This window comes from Dendrobates tinctorius, unplaced genomic scaffold (genome assembly GCF_039654945.1).
Source record: "Dendrobates tinctorius isolate UK_male_01 unplaced genomic scaffold, ASM3965494v1 ptg000250l, whole genome shotgun sequence".
Classification (NCBI taxonomy): Eukaryota; Metazoa; Chordata; class Amphibia; order Anura; family Dendrobatidae; genus Dendrobates; species Dendrobates tinctorius.
In genome coordinates, this window is record NW_027361917.1 from 57904454 (window position 1) to 57921335 (window position 16882).

A 16882-nucleotide genomic window follows, 5' to 3' on the forward strand; every position below is an offset into this window, starting at 1 on the left:
TAGTACAGGAAACCCACCAGATGGAGACCCAACTTGAAATCTCCACATTTAAAAAAATAATGGTCACTTACCACTAAAGTGGCATCAATTTCCACAGAGTAGAAATATTATAATAGGCATCTGACCCACCTTCCTCCACAGGCAACCCACCAGATGGAGACTCAACTTGGAGTCTCCACATTCCAAAAAATAATTGTCTCACAGCACAAACATGGCATCAATTTCCACAGAGTAGAAACAGTATAAAAGGCCTTTGACACATCTTTTACTACAGGCAATCCACCAGATGAAGACACAACTTTGAGTCTCCACATTTCAAAAATTGTTTGCAACATCAGCAGCAGTAGCAACAGCAGGCATAGAAGACACCACAAAGATGGCACAGACTGCAATGGTGCTAGATCAATACATGACATTAAAAACAACACCATTGTCTAGTCTTCACAATCTGCCACTGGAGTGCTAAAGTCATCGGAGATTCATGGCTTGTTCATTTTAATGAAATGTAGAAAGTCTAATCTTTGAGGGGAAAGCCAGATGCGCTTATTAATCAGGACACCATCAGCAGTGCTGAAGAGAACGCTGGCTGCCGTCATGACAAAACCTCCAAGTCGTGACAGGCGAGCTCAAGCCACTATTCCATTTTTGAAGACCAAAATATAAAATGGTACAACCCCCGATGGCATTGATATTGAGCTACAGATACTCCTGCATCATCCTCTCCAGTCATTTAAACTTGACAGACTTATACTCTGTTCTGCTGGTGCACGAGCTGTTCCACAAAATGTGTTAAATAGAGTTGAGCGAAACGGGTCGGTCAAATTCATAAGTCGCCGACTTTCGCTAAAGTCGGGTTTCACGAAACGAAACCCGACCATAGCGTGAGGTCGGCCATGAGGTTGGCGACCAGAGCACCAAAGTCGCGTTTCAAATGATGCTTCCAGGTCCCCTTTTCAGCCAATGATGGAGGATGCACACCGTGGGCAATGCGATGACATGGGCAGCGGTCACCACCATCTTTGAGAAGGGCATGCAAGTGATTGGCTTGCTTTGTGTGGCATCACAGGGGCTATAAAAGGGCTTGCACGCCGACCGCCATCTTACTTCTGCTGATCTTAGCATAGGGAGAGGTTGCTGCTGCTGATTCTGAATAAGGGAGAGTGTTAGGCAGGTAAGAAGAACAAAAAAACTGCTTCTTCTGGTAGCGATTTCCACTGTACAACACAACAGTTTGTGTGCAGTGACAGGGGAGGCTATATTTTTGTGCATCAGCTCTGTTGGCTATTAGGCTGCCTTATAAGGCTCCCTGATAGCTGCATTGCTGTTTGCACACTGCTGTGCAAACTGCTTTTTTAAAAGCAAAAATACTTTTCTTCCTCTTTTCTGCACAGTTACCAAGCGTTCATTCTTCCACACTTTTGGGTGCAGCAGTCCTGCTTATTAGGCTGCCTGCTGCCATACTTGGACTGAGAGCATCTTTGTCAGGCTACTAAAATCTCTAGGGAGATTCAAATTCTCCACAATGCTATATACACCTTGTACTTAGTCATACACCAGCCAATTTCAGCCTGTTAAATTGAGGTGTAATCTATAGTGGGCCTGATATAATAGTTCAGCCTCCTAAAATCTCTAGGGAGATTCAAATTCTCCCCAATACTATATACACCTTGTACCATGTTTTACAGTACCATATAGCTGTTGGTATTTTGGGTACATTTTCCCAAAAATGATGAAGTATGGTGGAAGAGGCCGTGAACGTGAGCGGGGGTTGCCAGCTGGTACTGACCACATTACAGATTACTCCATGGAGCTCTTTTCACATACCATGCCTGGGTTATCAAGTCAAATCGTGAATTCCCCAGTCCAAGATGAATCTGACATGGAGTGCACTGATGCACAGCCACTGCTAGATTTTTCTGCTGGTACATTCACTCAGAGCACTACACTGTCCTCGCAGTGTACTGAGCCAGAATCTGACCCTGCTGAAACTCAGGTACCCCTTCCCGCATATTATACCACCTTATACGGTGACACAGAGGAAGGTGCACATGAAATTGAAGAGGAGGTGATGGATGACCCAGTTGTTGACCCAGATTGGCATCCATTGGGGGAAGAGGGTGCCACTGCCAATAGCTCAGAAGAGGAGGAGGAGGATCCGCAGCAGGCATTGACATCGCAACAGCTGTTATCTGGCAGGCCCGTAGCAGTCCAAAAACGTGTTACAAAAATCAAAAGAGCTGCAGGACAGCTTGGCCAGATGGTCAAATTAGCACAGCCTGCAAGGCCTCAAAATGTCCCAATAATTATCCGGAGTTAACAGCCCTGCTCCATATGGTGCGAAGACTGTGCTCGCACATCCGCCGGTCGCCCGTACACTCAAGTCGTATGCAGAAGCTGCAGCGATTGCTCCACCTTCCCCAGCACCGCCTAATTATCAACGTTGCAACATGGTGGAACTCCACCCTGCACATGGTTCAGAGGCTGTATGAACAGAGGCAGGCTGTGTAGGAGGGTTCACGGGAAGGCAGTTTGAGGGCAGACATGGAGTTGTCTGGTGTGCAGTGGTCGAAGCTGAAAGACCTCTGTAAAGTCCTTCAGTGTTTTGAGGAATGCACACGGATGGTAAGTGCAGATGACGCCATTATAAGCATGAGCATCCCACTTATGCGTCTGCTCATGCAAACTTTGACGCACATTAAGGAGCAGGCGTCTGCAGCCGAGGAGGAAGAGGAAGAGGAGGAGGGAATCCTTGATGACAGTCAGCCATTGTCTGCTCAGGGAGCTCTCCTGAGAGAGGTGGAGGAAGAAGAGAAAGAGGAGGATGATTTTTTAGGGGAGGAGGATGCTTCTCAGGGGCAAAAAAAAAATGTTGTCGTGACAAGGTCAGGTACAGGGTTTGTGCGTGACTGGACGGATGTGAATTTGCCAGAAAGTGCTCCTCCACCCAGCTCTCGCAGTGCATCATTGACACCTGGAACATTGGCCCACATGTGTGATTATGCCTTGCAGATCCTAAAAAGGGACCCCCGCATTGCCAAAATGATGAACGATGACGACTACTGGTTGGCCAGCATCCTGGATCCACGCTATAAAGGCAAATTCCAAAACATCATGCCACAGGAGAACCTAGAGCTAATATCGTCTAACAAACAAGCAACTCTGGTAAACCGTTTGAGGCATTCCAAGCACACAGCAGCGGTGATGGTTCTCACACGAGCTGTAGGGGGCAACATGGAAGAGGTGTTCGTGGTGCACACATCTGAAGTGGCGTTGGAGACAGAGGTTTCATGGCCAGAATGGGCACAATATGCCTTACAGGAGCTCGCTTGCCCAGCTGCAATTGTGCTATCAGAAAGAGTCTTCAGTGCAGCTGGATCAATCCTGACAGAAAAAAAGGACCCGTCTGTCGACCGAAAATGTGGATGATCCAACCTTCATTAAAATGAACCATGCATGGGTTTCAAAGGATTTTGTCCCACCTTCCCCTGCTGACACATAGGTTGCCAGAAAAATGGCTTGCTTTTGTCCTCCTCTTCCTTGGACTTCTCCAATTCCTCCATTTGCAGCTGCTGAATGTCCAACATCAACATATGCCATTTTTTCAACCTCCCTAACTGGGCTGCCTCCCCCCCAGGGCCGGGGTCACCACCTGGCGCACGCGCATGTGCGAGTGCCGTTGCCCTGGACAGGTGGGTGGGCCCACTCTTGGGCGACGGCACTGGCACAGGGTCCCTCATAGTACAATCAAGTGTCTCTGACGGTGGGGTTGCACACCCGCCGTCAGACACACCGGCGTACTATGAGGGGCCCTGTGCCTGTACTGCTGCCCATGAGTGGGCCCCCCCTGCTTGCTCAGGGCCCCAGCACTTGCAATACTTACCTCTCCCTGCTCCACCACTGTGTAGTCTGGGCTGTTAAATCCTTCACTGGGACTGCTACTACAAATTTGGTGAACTGATAGATGATGGTTAAGACATAGCTATGCCCTCTCCTGCTGGGCTCCATCTTCAGATTATCAATGGCTTCCATCTGTTATGGATGTCAACTCACAATGAGATGCAGTGGTGGTTTATCATCAGCTTTCACAGTTTTCCTACTCACAGACGTGTGACATTCCTGCCCACATTTTTAAATGAGTCCTCTCATGCCAATCCAATAGAATCGCCTACGGCCTGTGGCTTCTGTCTTTTGCACTCAAAAGTTACCTGACAGATCATGATAGGCAGTGACAACCATGTCTACATCTTTCCCTATGATCACAATTTGATGGAGATGAGTAACGGTGATGGGATCCACGGTTCTGCGATACAGCAACCCTTTCTTCACAAAGAACTGTTTTTGCTGTCTCCACAGACAAAGTAATTGAGGGTCAGCATCGCCTCTGAGAATTCTCCCGGGAGTTTTTCCCGTGATTAGTAATTCCCAAATTTCAGCAATCACTCGACTTTCCATCTGTACTTGTATCCATCTCGTTTCCTCTTGCGGAGAGTCCGGAATGTATTACTGAGACTGAAATATATACGAAGATTTAAAAATACCCCAGCAGTGTATACTGGTGTATGCTTCGAATACATTACCCTTTTTCTACTTTTTAGATTCTTGTCTAATCCATACTGAGGCTGTGAGTGTCTTTGTCGGACTCAGGAAATATACACAGATTTTTAATGTTTAAACTATGCTATATATACCTGTTATCCGGTGATACTGTACCCTTTCTCAACTTTCTACAATCTTGTTGAATCCATACTGGGCATGTGACCGTCTGAGTCTGCCTCCTGATATATACTCATAGATCTTTAATGTGTAAACTATGCTATATATACCTGGTATCCGGTGATACTGTACCCTTTCTCAACTTTCTGCAATCTTGTCGAATCCATACTGGGCCTGAGACAGTCTGAGTCTGCCTCCTGATTAGAGATGAGTGGTGTTCGAGTCGAACTGTTCGCCAAGTTCAAATTTGAGCTGCTTTTGGGCGGTGTTCGAGCCGTTCGTCGAACTCGAACACTTTGCTTAAAATTCGGCTGTTCGAGATTCCGTTCGAGAGCGGTTCGTTCACCAAAAGCATAACTTTGTTTTCACATTAATAATGGTTTTCAATGTTATTAGACAGTTTCATGGCATAGTAGCGGTGTCTGGTAGCCAGCGCAGTAGTACACCTGTCAAGGAGCTACACCATGTGTGTTTCTAATAATTTTTTACCACATCTTGTGCAGAAAATCCTTTTGGGCCTTGTGGCACTGTCTGCTACTCAGCAGAGGAGCCCACCCGTGAGCCTAGCTATGCCGCCTGTTTATGAAAGAACCAGTTTTTGACTGCATTTAGCCAAGTTAATACTTTGGGCTTAGCAACTGTGTCTGCTACTCATTAAAGAACCGGAGAACAATGGGAGTTTAAAGAATAAAACATGGTCTTTATTTCCATATACAAAAGAATAATCCTCGGAGCTGTGGGATGCCGGGGATCTGCGCATGCGCCGCCTACACAATGGCGCTCGGCTTGTAAAACAGCCGATGATCAGCTGATGATCAGGTGACTTAATCATGACGCCATTAAAAGGCCCTGCACTTGCATTCATTGTACTTCCCCTCGAGAAAGCTAAACGCTGGTTGGCGAAATGCGCGTCGGGGTTTTCCGGGTCATGGTGGTAGCGCTCCTGGATGTGAGTATCATTGTCGCCCCTTGCCCTATTTATCTCATTGTTTCCCATTTTGAGTATTCATCTGCACATGTTGGCTGCTTATTTGAAGCAGGACCTTAGAGGCTATATGGATAGCCGGGTTCAGTTATGGCACCACTGAGATTCATATGGGTTTTATGCTTTGAGTCCAGGGCATGAGGGATTGGTAAAGGGTGATTAACCCACTGGGGTTGTTATCTATGGTGAGCGCGATATCACATGTTCCGATATTGGTGTATACACTTAATTCATTGTCTATGTATGTGTGATATAATTTTATTCTTTTGTATATGGAAATAAAGACCATGTTTTATTCTTTAAACTCCCATTGTTCTCCGGTTCTTTAATGTTTTACAGTGGAGTGGTCAAGTGCACTTATAGGGTGTGTGCACACCCGGTGTCAACATTATGATAAATCTGGTATTGGTTATACTAATTGTCTGTTCTGTGTTTTTCACAGTTTATTCCAGTATTACGCTCATGGATTTTAGAGCTCGCGATGGTGCTTGGCTCTCTCAGCTAGACAATGTTTTTAAGGACACCAATGATATAAATATGGAGGATAATGATAAAGGCTTACAAGAAGTGATTCTGAATTTTAAGGATCTACTGAGAAAGAGAACAAAAATTTGGTGGAATCATGCCTTTCTTGACAAATATCTGCAGAAAGGGCTGATACCTAGGGGTCTAAGGGTGCAGGTTTTTCCGTCATTTCCCATTGATAATCAGGAGATAAAAGAAAAATGGGAGGGATATGCCAATACCTGCTCTCATGGTTTTATGGAGATTTTGAAAGGGATGAATGCAGACTCCCTTAAGACAATCGAAGGAGAGATTGAAACCCTCCAAAGTATGATTAAAAAGGACATGTCGAGTGACGCTCTGAGAAAATTTAATGCTGAAATAGAGGAAATAACACAGAAATGGGCTGATGAGATTCAGCGAGTGAAATCTAAGAAGTTTCAACGCGACATGAATGATAAGCAACAAAATACAATGTATAGATGGAAGAATAGTAACGAAAGATCACGGCCCTTCTATAGGAATGGGTCTTATTCTCGTTCACGATCCACTTCTGTGAGATCTACAGTTTCAGTAGATGGAAGACTGAGGGATGAAAGGGATAAGGCCTATACCTCAGCCAATAATGGAAAGAGAAATACTAGACAAAATACCAAAAGGACGGCAAATCCTAAGCAGCCAGATGGGGCTTCTCAAGGTGGGCTCCAGGTAATCAATTTATCACATCATAAGTTATCACGGGCACAGATTGAGGTTTTGAGTAGAGGACTGTCATTTTCTCCCACTAATGGCTTTCATTAATTTACAGCGTTGAAGGACCTTCACCTTTTTTCACGGAAACTTATTTTAAAAAAATTGCACTCCAGGGGTGACCTGACACAGGAGGCCTGGACGCCTGCCGAGAGGGAGGCCATTGGGATACTGGACGAGTTGCTTGAGGAACAAAATCCCACAAAACAAGGTGTGTGGCTGAGAACTATACTACCCAAGTCAACGAGGTTTCCCCCTTTGTCCCTCTGCCCGGCGGTTGAAGTATTTACCAAAATGGTAATGGATGACTTCAAGAGGTTGCCTGTATAACGCCAGTTTGACAATCTTACACATAGGCAGAGACAGGGACTCCAGGAACTGCAACTGCTTGATGATGTGGTTATAAAGGCAGCGGACAAAGGGGGAAACATTGTGATTTGACCGGTAGTGAAATATGAACGTGAGGCATTTCGACAACTCCGTGATAGTGAGGTGTACAGTAAGCTGAGTCATAGTCCGGTGGCTTCCTTCTCGGCGGCCCTCCAGAAAATTCTGGTTAGGGCCTTTGATTTGGGGATCATTACAAAAAAGGTGTTAGAGGGGTTGACCGTTTCTTTCCCTAAGACGCCGACGCTCTACTTTTTACCAAAAATACACAAAGACCCTGTCAACCCGCCGGGACGTCCGATCGTGTCAGGAATTGACGGGTTATGTGACCCAATTTGTAAATTTATAGATTTTTATTTGAAGGGATTGGTGGAAACCTTACCCTCTTTTGTTAAAGACACGACGGACGTCCTGACGAGGGTTGACGGGGTCTATTTTGATGCCGGTACTATAATGGTCACTGCTGATGTAGAGGCACTGTATACCTGCATCAAACATGAAGATGGATTATGAGCGGTCCGCTTTTTTCTGGAGACCTCCAACCTGGACGGCCCTCTGTGTGAGCTTATCCTCGAACTGCTGCACTTTGTCCTGATGCACAATTTTTTTGTCTTTAAAGATCAGTTCTACCAACAAAAACGGGGCGCGGCCATGGGGGCGGCCTGTGCTCCCGCGTACGCTAACCTCTTCTTGGGGTTTTGGGAGAGGTTGGTGTTTGGGGATGCGGGTGTGGCGGCTGCTGGCCATGTGCTGCATTGGCTGCGTTATATTGATGATGTTTTGTTATTTTGGCAGGGGACGGTGCGGCAGTTGGAGGAGTTTATGGCTGTGTTGAATAATAATTCTTTCAATATTCGTTTAACTTATAAATATGATTATACTAAGATTGATTTCCTGGACATCAGTCTGGAGGTGGATGCCGCATCCTTGGTCCAGACTGATGTCTTTCGGAAGACTACAGCTGTTAACGCTTAGTTGCATGCAGGATCTGCACACAGCCAAGCCACGGTGAGGGCCGTCCCGGTTGGACAGTTTTTAAGGATAAGGCGGATCTGCTCTACGGAGAGTAGATTTGAGACACAAGCGTTGGATATGAGGGAGAGATTCAGGCAACGGGGCTATAGTGGGAGAAACATTAGGTATGGGTACCGTAGGGCCAAGGCTACAACACATGATCAGTTGTTATATTCAAAAAAGGTGACCAAAAAGGATAATGATATTGTACGTTTTATTTCCGATTACAACCATGAATGGGATAGTATGAGAGGTATCCTTCAGAAACATTGGCCTATTTTGTGTACGGAGCCCTCCCTGCGACCTTTTCTGACTGACCACCCACAAATGACCCCTCGGAGGTCCAGAAATTTAAAGGATTTGCTTACTAAAAGTCACTATGTTCCTCCAAGAGACAGTCTTTTTGGACATACTAGGCAGATGAGGGGATGTTTCAGATGTGGACATTGTAAGGCATGCAACAATGTTCTTCGAACAGATTCTTTTTCCACTGCTGATGGCCTTAAAAAGTATATGATTAACGAGTATATCTCGTGTAATAGTGTTAACGTGATTTATTATGCCACTTGTGGCTGTTCCCTCATCTATGTGGGCCTAACATCAAGGGAATTACGTGTACGTATACGGGAACATGTTCGACACATTGAAGCAGCAAAAAAAGTAGAGAATGTTTCTGACCTCAAAACAATTCCCCGACACTTTAAGGCAGTCCATGGCTGTGATTCGTCTAGTTTTATGGTAAGGGGAATTGATGTAGTCCACACTGGAATTAGGGGTGGCAATATAAAAAAACTACTTGCACAACGAGAATTAAAGTGGATTGTGACTTTAGGAACAATGAAACCTGCTGGCCTTAATGACTCCCTTAATTTTGGCCCTTTTTTATAAATAGTTGATGTTGGTACATTTCCTCCACCATTGTATTTTAATATGTGGGGTTCTTTTGTGGTTTTAATTGTGTGTTTTTTCTTTTAGTTAATTACATTGCAATAGATGCTTGACAGTTTATTACATCCCCTGAGAGAGCGGATCCCTCCATAAATGAAGTTCATGATTGAAAATCGCTGGCGATAATTACTATGAAGATATATCCAGCGGATCATGATGAGAAAGGATCCGACTGTCTCTTTTTGTCTGTTTTTTGCATTTTGTTGTGCTTGTTTTATATGAATTCATTATGACAATGTGCATTTGTACCCGGCGCTGTTGTAGTGCGCCTGCGTGGTTTCCTTGCTTTCCCCCGGCTCTGACTATCTGGAACAGCCTATGTTTGTCTGCGACTGGGGACTTTCTGTCCCCGCTCGCTTTCCGGCTGGGCACCGCCGGGTGCTCGGAGCTCTGGGATGCCGGGGATCTGCGCATGCGCCGCCTACACAACGGCGCTCGGTTTGTAAAACAGCCGATGATCAGCTGATGATCAGGTGACTTAATCATGACGCCATTAAAAGGCCCTGCACTTGCTTTCATTGTACTTCCCCTCGAGAAAGCTAAACGCTGGTTGGCGAAACGCGTGTCGGGGTTTTCCGGGTCATGGTGGTAGCGCTCCTGGATGTGAGTATCATTGTCGGCCCCTGCCCTATTTATCTCATTGTTTCCCATTTTGAGTATTCATCTGCACATGGTGGCTGCTTATTTGAAGCAGGACCTTAGAGGCTATATGGATAGCCGGGTTCAGTTATGGCACCACTGAGATTCATATGGGGTTTTATGCTTTGAGTCCAGGGCATGAGGGATTGGTAAAGGGTGATTAACCCACTGGGGTTGTTATCTATGGTGAGCGCGATATCACATGTTCCGATATTGGTGTATACACTTAATTCATTGTCTATGTATGTGTGATATAATTTTATTCTTTTGTATATGGAAATAAAGACCATGTTTTATTCTTTAAACTCCCATTGTTCTCCGGTTCTTTAATGTTTTACAGTGGAGTGGTCAAGTGCACTTATAGGGTGTGTGCACACCTGGTGTCAACATTATGATAAATCTGGTATTGGTTATACTATTTGTCTGCTACTCAGCAGATGAGCCCACCCGTGAACCAAGCTGTGCCATCTGTTTATGTAAGAACCATTTTTTAACTCCATTTAGCCCAGTGAATACTTTGGGCCTAGTACCTGTGTCTACTGCTCAGCAGAGGAGCCCACCCGTGAACCTAGCTATGCTGCCTGTTTATGTAAGCACTGTCTGCTACTCAGCACAGTTGCCCACCCGTGAACCAAGCTATGCCGCCTGTTTATGTAAGAACTGTGTGCTACTCAGCAGAGGAGCCCAGCTGTTAAGCAAGCTACAGCACCTGTGGTTTGGACACTTAATTTATGCACATTCTTTCTGGAAAGCCGGGTAGGCCTATTTCCGGAATTTCCGGTTAACCTGCATTTACTGGGAAATCCTTGTTCGCGGGGAAGAATTGGAATCCCAGATCCCCATCACTAACGGGGTTCAGCAGGTTATCCGCACCTGTAAGCAACACACGCTGGTCCTTTCAGTGTAGCGCGCGTGCAGCCCCGGACATGTAAGGGCATGACAGACCTGTTATTGCTCGATCTCGCGTACCAGAGCCTCGCATGTCCCTTTAGTAAGCTGGACACGGACCACGGGGGCATGCTGGAGTCTCGATCGTTAACGGAATTAAGCTGACAAATCGCTAGCACAACTAAAAACGGCCATGCACCACCACCCACAGAATCAAGAAAGCTTGCAATCTGTCGATATTTTCCATGGCTGGCATGGTTGAGGTTGCCCGTGTGGAGTCCAGTTAAGCCGCAGGCTCCACTCCTTGTGGTGGTGCCCTTGTGGACATTCCTTTAAGGTTCAGCTTTGCAACCATACTGCCCCCCGTAAACTAAACACTTTGCCTTCATGGACGCTGTTCGGAGGGTCGTGGGAATAACGTCGCCTGATCGGCAGTTGGCATAATTTATGGTGGGAAGTCCGATGGTATATGATCATTTTCGATTTTAGAATTTTAGAATTTTTTTTTTTTTAGATTTTTATTCCAGCCTTTCTTGACTTTATAAGGGCATGACATGTCTATATCTGTGTCTCCTCTCCTTTTACTCCTCCACCTCTTTTCTATAAGTAGTTGCCCTTTTCCATATGTTATTTGTGTCTTCTGAGCATTTTGTCTGCTTTGGGACACCTTTTAAGGTGTTTTCTATGTGTTTTCTTTGTGTTTGTATGTGTTTGTGCTTGCCTGCCATTGTTTTCAATGGGGTTCGACGGTGTTCGTCGAACGTTCCACGAACATTCGACGAACTTGCCTCCTGTTCGACGAACCGAACTCAAACACTAGCGGTGTGGCTCAACAATACTCCTGATATATAGATGCACATTTTTAATGTTTAAACTATGTTATATATGCCTGGTGTCTGGTGATACTGTACCCTTTCTGCCAGAAAGTCCTCCTCCACCCACCACTCTAAGTGTATCATTGACAACTGGAACATTGGCCCACATGTGTGATTATTTCTTGCAGATCTTCTTTTTATATTGTGGTGTGATCCATCCTGAGCTTGTGAGAGTCTCTTTGTTACTCCTGCAATTTATATATAGATTTAAAAATTACCCCAACACTGTATACAGCTCTACACTTGTGATACATTAGCCATTTATTGGTTTTTATATTCTGGTCTAATCCAAACTGAGCCTGTGAGCGTCTCTGTTTGACTCGTGAAATATATACGGAGATTTACAATTATCCTTTGACTGTATACAGCAGTACACTTCTGATACAGTACCATATATCTGATGTTACTTTGGGTACATTTTCTCCAAAATTTGGAAGTATGGTGCAAGAGGCCGCGGAGGTAGGCGTGGGGGGGCCAGCTGGTACTGATGGTGGTGGTGCATCTGCTGGTAGTGGCAAAAGCACAATAGCAGCTAAGGCAGGAGGTGTTGAGCCTGCGTCATGGTCTGGCTCCGGAAGGCCTGAAAGGCTACCTTTTCTGGGAGTAGGTTAACCGCTTTTAAAGCCGGAGCATCACGAACTGGTTTTGGCTTACATTGCCGAAACATACTCAAGCTAATATGCCCTCCTCTTCTAAAGTTTCAAAAAATGCAAGCACTGAGTTGTCAAGTGCTGGCTCCTGGTCAGGAAGAACCCCTTTCCTTGTGTCCTTCACCTCCACCAAAAGTGAATGATGCAGCAGGCCACACTTCACATTAGTCCATGTAGCTCTTTCTCACATACCATGCCTGGATTATCAAGTCAAATCGTGAATTCCCCAGTCCAAGATGAATCTGACATGGAGTGTGGGTGGCCAGCCAGGGCAGTGGGGTTAATAGGTACTGGGCCGGTGTCTCACAGGGATGTGTCACAGTGGTGGTGACCCGTCCGTGGCCCTTGGCATCCAAGCAAAGGGGTGAATAACGTTTATAGGTGAATGATACGTGATGCCACCTGTGGTTTCTGATCAGATTGACCAGCGCTGCAGTGTCGCTTCTCTGGGACAGATGTTGTGGTGCAGCTAATATGTAGAAGCCCTGTACAGGTAGGGCCGTAGTCGCAGGGCAGATGAAAGAGTTGGCAGATGGTGTGCAGTGCAGGATGTAGCAGAGCCGTGCGCCAGGCGCAGGAGAAAGATGACAGACACTGTCGTGCAGTTCCTTTACCTGTACTTGGTAAGTGCCGTCCAGGACCCAGAGTACAGATGGAGAAGGAGTTGGTCAGCCTGGAAGCAAATTAAGAATTCTCTCTCTGCAGATAGGTAGTGTGGCCTCCGTTCTAGCGCTTATCTGAGGTATTCGCTGTACTGAGTTCACTGAAGTTCCCCTTGTTGACTCTCTTTTGGAACTTTCTTGTATGGCAGGCAGCCGTAGCCTTTTCCTTCTGGCTCACACAAGTCGCTGCTGGGGCCTCCGAGCCTTAGTTGGGAACAGAGCACTTACAGCTGCTACTTCCTCCGGTTTCAGCTGCAGGACCGTCAGTGTCCCTACAAACTCGGAGACTGGAATCTGGACCATGCGCTCTAGCTAGGAGTGAGCCTTAACTCTGCTCATCCTCCAGCTCCCCTTCTCACATCCACACACTTCCCCTTCCCTTCACAGACTGCCCTAATTTACCTCCTCCCGAACACAGAGAGCAGCTCCTCAGCAGTCTGGTTCAGAGCTCTCCTTGCTGGTCTGGAGTGGGAACTGTGTTGTGTGTTGGTTTAACTGCTAGAGAGATCCTTTGTTGCTCCCAAGCATGACATCACACTCCCTAGGAGGAAGGTAATGCCACTGTGGCAACTGTTATGATTGAGTCACCGTAGGAGGCAAAAACAGAACTGCTAGCTAAGTCCAGAAAACCAGAGAGGTTGGCAGCTATCGGATTGCAGACCCCTGATCCTATCACAACAACTAACAGTAGCCGTGGGGGGTTCCTACGATGCCCTAGACCCCTCGATCACAGCCGGAGAATTAAATAGGCCTAAAGAAAGAAAGGGGAAATCTAAACTGCCCCAGAGCAGACCCCAAAGCAATAGGCAGCCCCCAACATATAATGACGGTGAAGCAAGATGAAAGCACTAACACAGACAGAAAGATAGACTGAGCAAAGACGGGGCCCAAACTACCTAGATAGGAAAGGACAGGAAGGCTGCTGTCTGCAATCCATGAAAAACCCTATGAAAATAAGAGCCAACAGACTGACAGTGAAAAAGGCCCTGAAGACGCTAGGCTTCAAAAAAGCTATGTCAGTACTCAGGAATATTCTGAAGACAGAGCAACCGGCAAAAGGAGATTCAGCTAATCCCTGCAGGGAATGGCAGAATCCAGAAAAGCAAGGAAAACAAAAACAAAACATAAATGCAAACAGGCAAAGCAGAAAACTTAGCTTTAGGGAAGCAGGAATCAGACTGGTGTCCTAGAAGTCCACAGAGAAATCACCCGCAGGGCAGAAGGGCGTCGGCAGCCTTATATCCAGTCAGTGACTCCACTCAGCCAGTCATCCTCATTAGGCTCAGGTGCCTGATAATCAGGCTCATTACCTTCCTTTACCAGAATAGGGAGTTCACCAGACCTCAGTGACGAAGGGGAAAATGAACTCACAACAGGCGACCGTACTCATGGGGGCGCCACCAGTGCACTGATGCCCAGCCACTGCTAGATGATTCTGCTTGTACATTGACCCAGACCACTACATTCCCCTCGCACTCTACACAGCCAGAATCTGACCCTGATGAAACTCAGGTTCCCCTTCCCGCATACTATACCACCTTACACGGTGACAAGGAGGAAGATGCAGATGAAAGTGCAAGTTCCTTGAGCAGGTGGAAGGGCATACTCATGGGCGATGACATTGGCACAGGGCCCCTCATAGTACGCAAAAAGTGTCTCTGCCGGTGGGAGTGCCCACCCGCCATCAGACACACCGCCGTACTATGAGGGGCCCTGTGCCAGTGCCCTCACCAACAAGTGGGCCCCCCTTGCTTGCTCAGGATCACAGCACTTGCAAAGTTGAAATGCTTACCTCTCCCTGCTCCTCTGCCGTGACGTCTTCCGTGTGTCCTGACAGTGACATTCTGGTCAGAGAGTGCGATGACATCATGTCTGTATGCCCTCTGCCTAAACAGTCCAAGTGCAGAGAGATGGAAGATGGGGACAACGAGGAGTCCAGACTAATACAGGGATTCCCTAGCGAGGAGGCTTATTTAATTGTTTTAAAGGTTGGGAGAAATTTTTGGGTAGCACTATACTCTGTAGAATGATATATGGGGCCCACCTTACACTGGAGCATTACAAAGGTGGACATCAGACACTGGAGCAGCATTTACATTGCCCATTATACACTGGAGCATTAGAAATGGGGCCCATTATATATGGAGCATTATTTGGGCCCATAAGACAGTGGAGCTTCATCCATGGGGACCTACATATACTGTAGCATTATGTGGAGCTCATCATATACTGTATGGAGCATTATATGGGACCAATGATTCTGTATGAAGAAATATATGGGCCTCATTACTCTGTATAGCGCACTCTGCGGTGGCCATAATACTGTATGGAGTAATATACTGTCCGTTTTTGGAGCTATTGGAGAATTTAAAATGGATATCAGTCATGTGATGCAAGAAGTGAAGTATTTTTCATTGCACTATGCAGCTATTTCTCTGCCGTATCAGAGGATCATGAATTGTGGCATGTGTTAAAGGAGCCCATTGACATTCTTTGGCCCTGGGCCCACTTAAATCTGGAGCCAGCCCTACCCCCCTCCCACAACTTTAGCCAAATAACTCCCAGTTTGCAATGCCTAACTACTATTATAAAGTAAATTAAGGCTGACAAGCTTAAGTAATAAGAATTGATGTTTTTGGCATTAAAATGGGTACTGTAGGTATGTTTCCTGTCCTCCACTCACTGCCGACTTTTCTTCCCCATTGACTTGCATTGGGTTTCGTGTTTCAGTCGGCCTTCGACTTTTCACGATAATCAGAAGATTTAGTTCGACCCGACTTTTGCGAAAGTCGGGTTTCATGAAACCCGACTCGACCTGAAAAAGGCAAAGTCGCTCATCTCTGGCACGAACCAATCTATTGGAATGAATGTCAGAGGCAGAGACCCCAGAATTATCCTCCTGGTCATAACCCTTCCATTTGACCAAATACTGGAGTCTCCGTCTAGCCAAACGAGAATCCAATATTTTCTCTACCTCATATTCCACATTGCCTTCAACCAGTACAGGATCAGGAGGCTCTGCCACTGGAACTACTGGCTCAACAAACCTCTTCAACAGAGATTTGTGAAATACATTATGGGTCTTAAACGTAACTGGAAGAGCCAATCGAAAAGAAACAGGATTAAGAATCTCCAAAATCCTATAATGTCCAATAAATCTTGGCTTGAACTTTGGAGACGCAACCTTCATAGAGATATTCTTTTACGACAACCAAACCATATCACCCAATTTAAACCGGGGACCAATGGTCCTATGCCGGTTGGCAAACCGCTGGGCCATTTCCTGAGAGAGTGACAACTTATCCACCACTTGGTCCCAAATCTGCTGCATTCTCTCTACCACAGTGTCCACACCTGGGCAGGCTGAAGATTCCACTTGCCCTGAAGAAAATCGAGGATGAATCCCAAAGTTACAAAAAAAGGGCGACATCAAAGTGGCAGAACTAGCTCTATTGTTTAGCGAGAATTCGGCCAAGGGCAAAAATGAGAGTCAGTCATCCTGATCAGCAGATATAGAACATCTCAAATAGGACTCCAAAGTCTGGTATGTTCTCTTAGCCTGCCCATTGGTCTGTGGATGAAACCCAGAGGAGAAAGATAACTGAATTCCCAGATTGGAACAAAGGCTTTCCAGAATCTGGAAACAAACTGGACTCCTCTGTCCGACACAATGTTCTCAGGAATCCCATGCAACCGAACCACCTGTTGTAAAAACAAGTGCACCAACTCTGAGGAAGATGACAACTTTGGGAGTGGTACAAGATGGACCATCTTAGAAAATCTATCACAAATCACCCAGATAACAGTCATTCTCTGAGAGACAGGAAGATCAGAAATAAAATCCATTGAGATATGGGTCCATGGCCT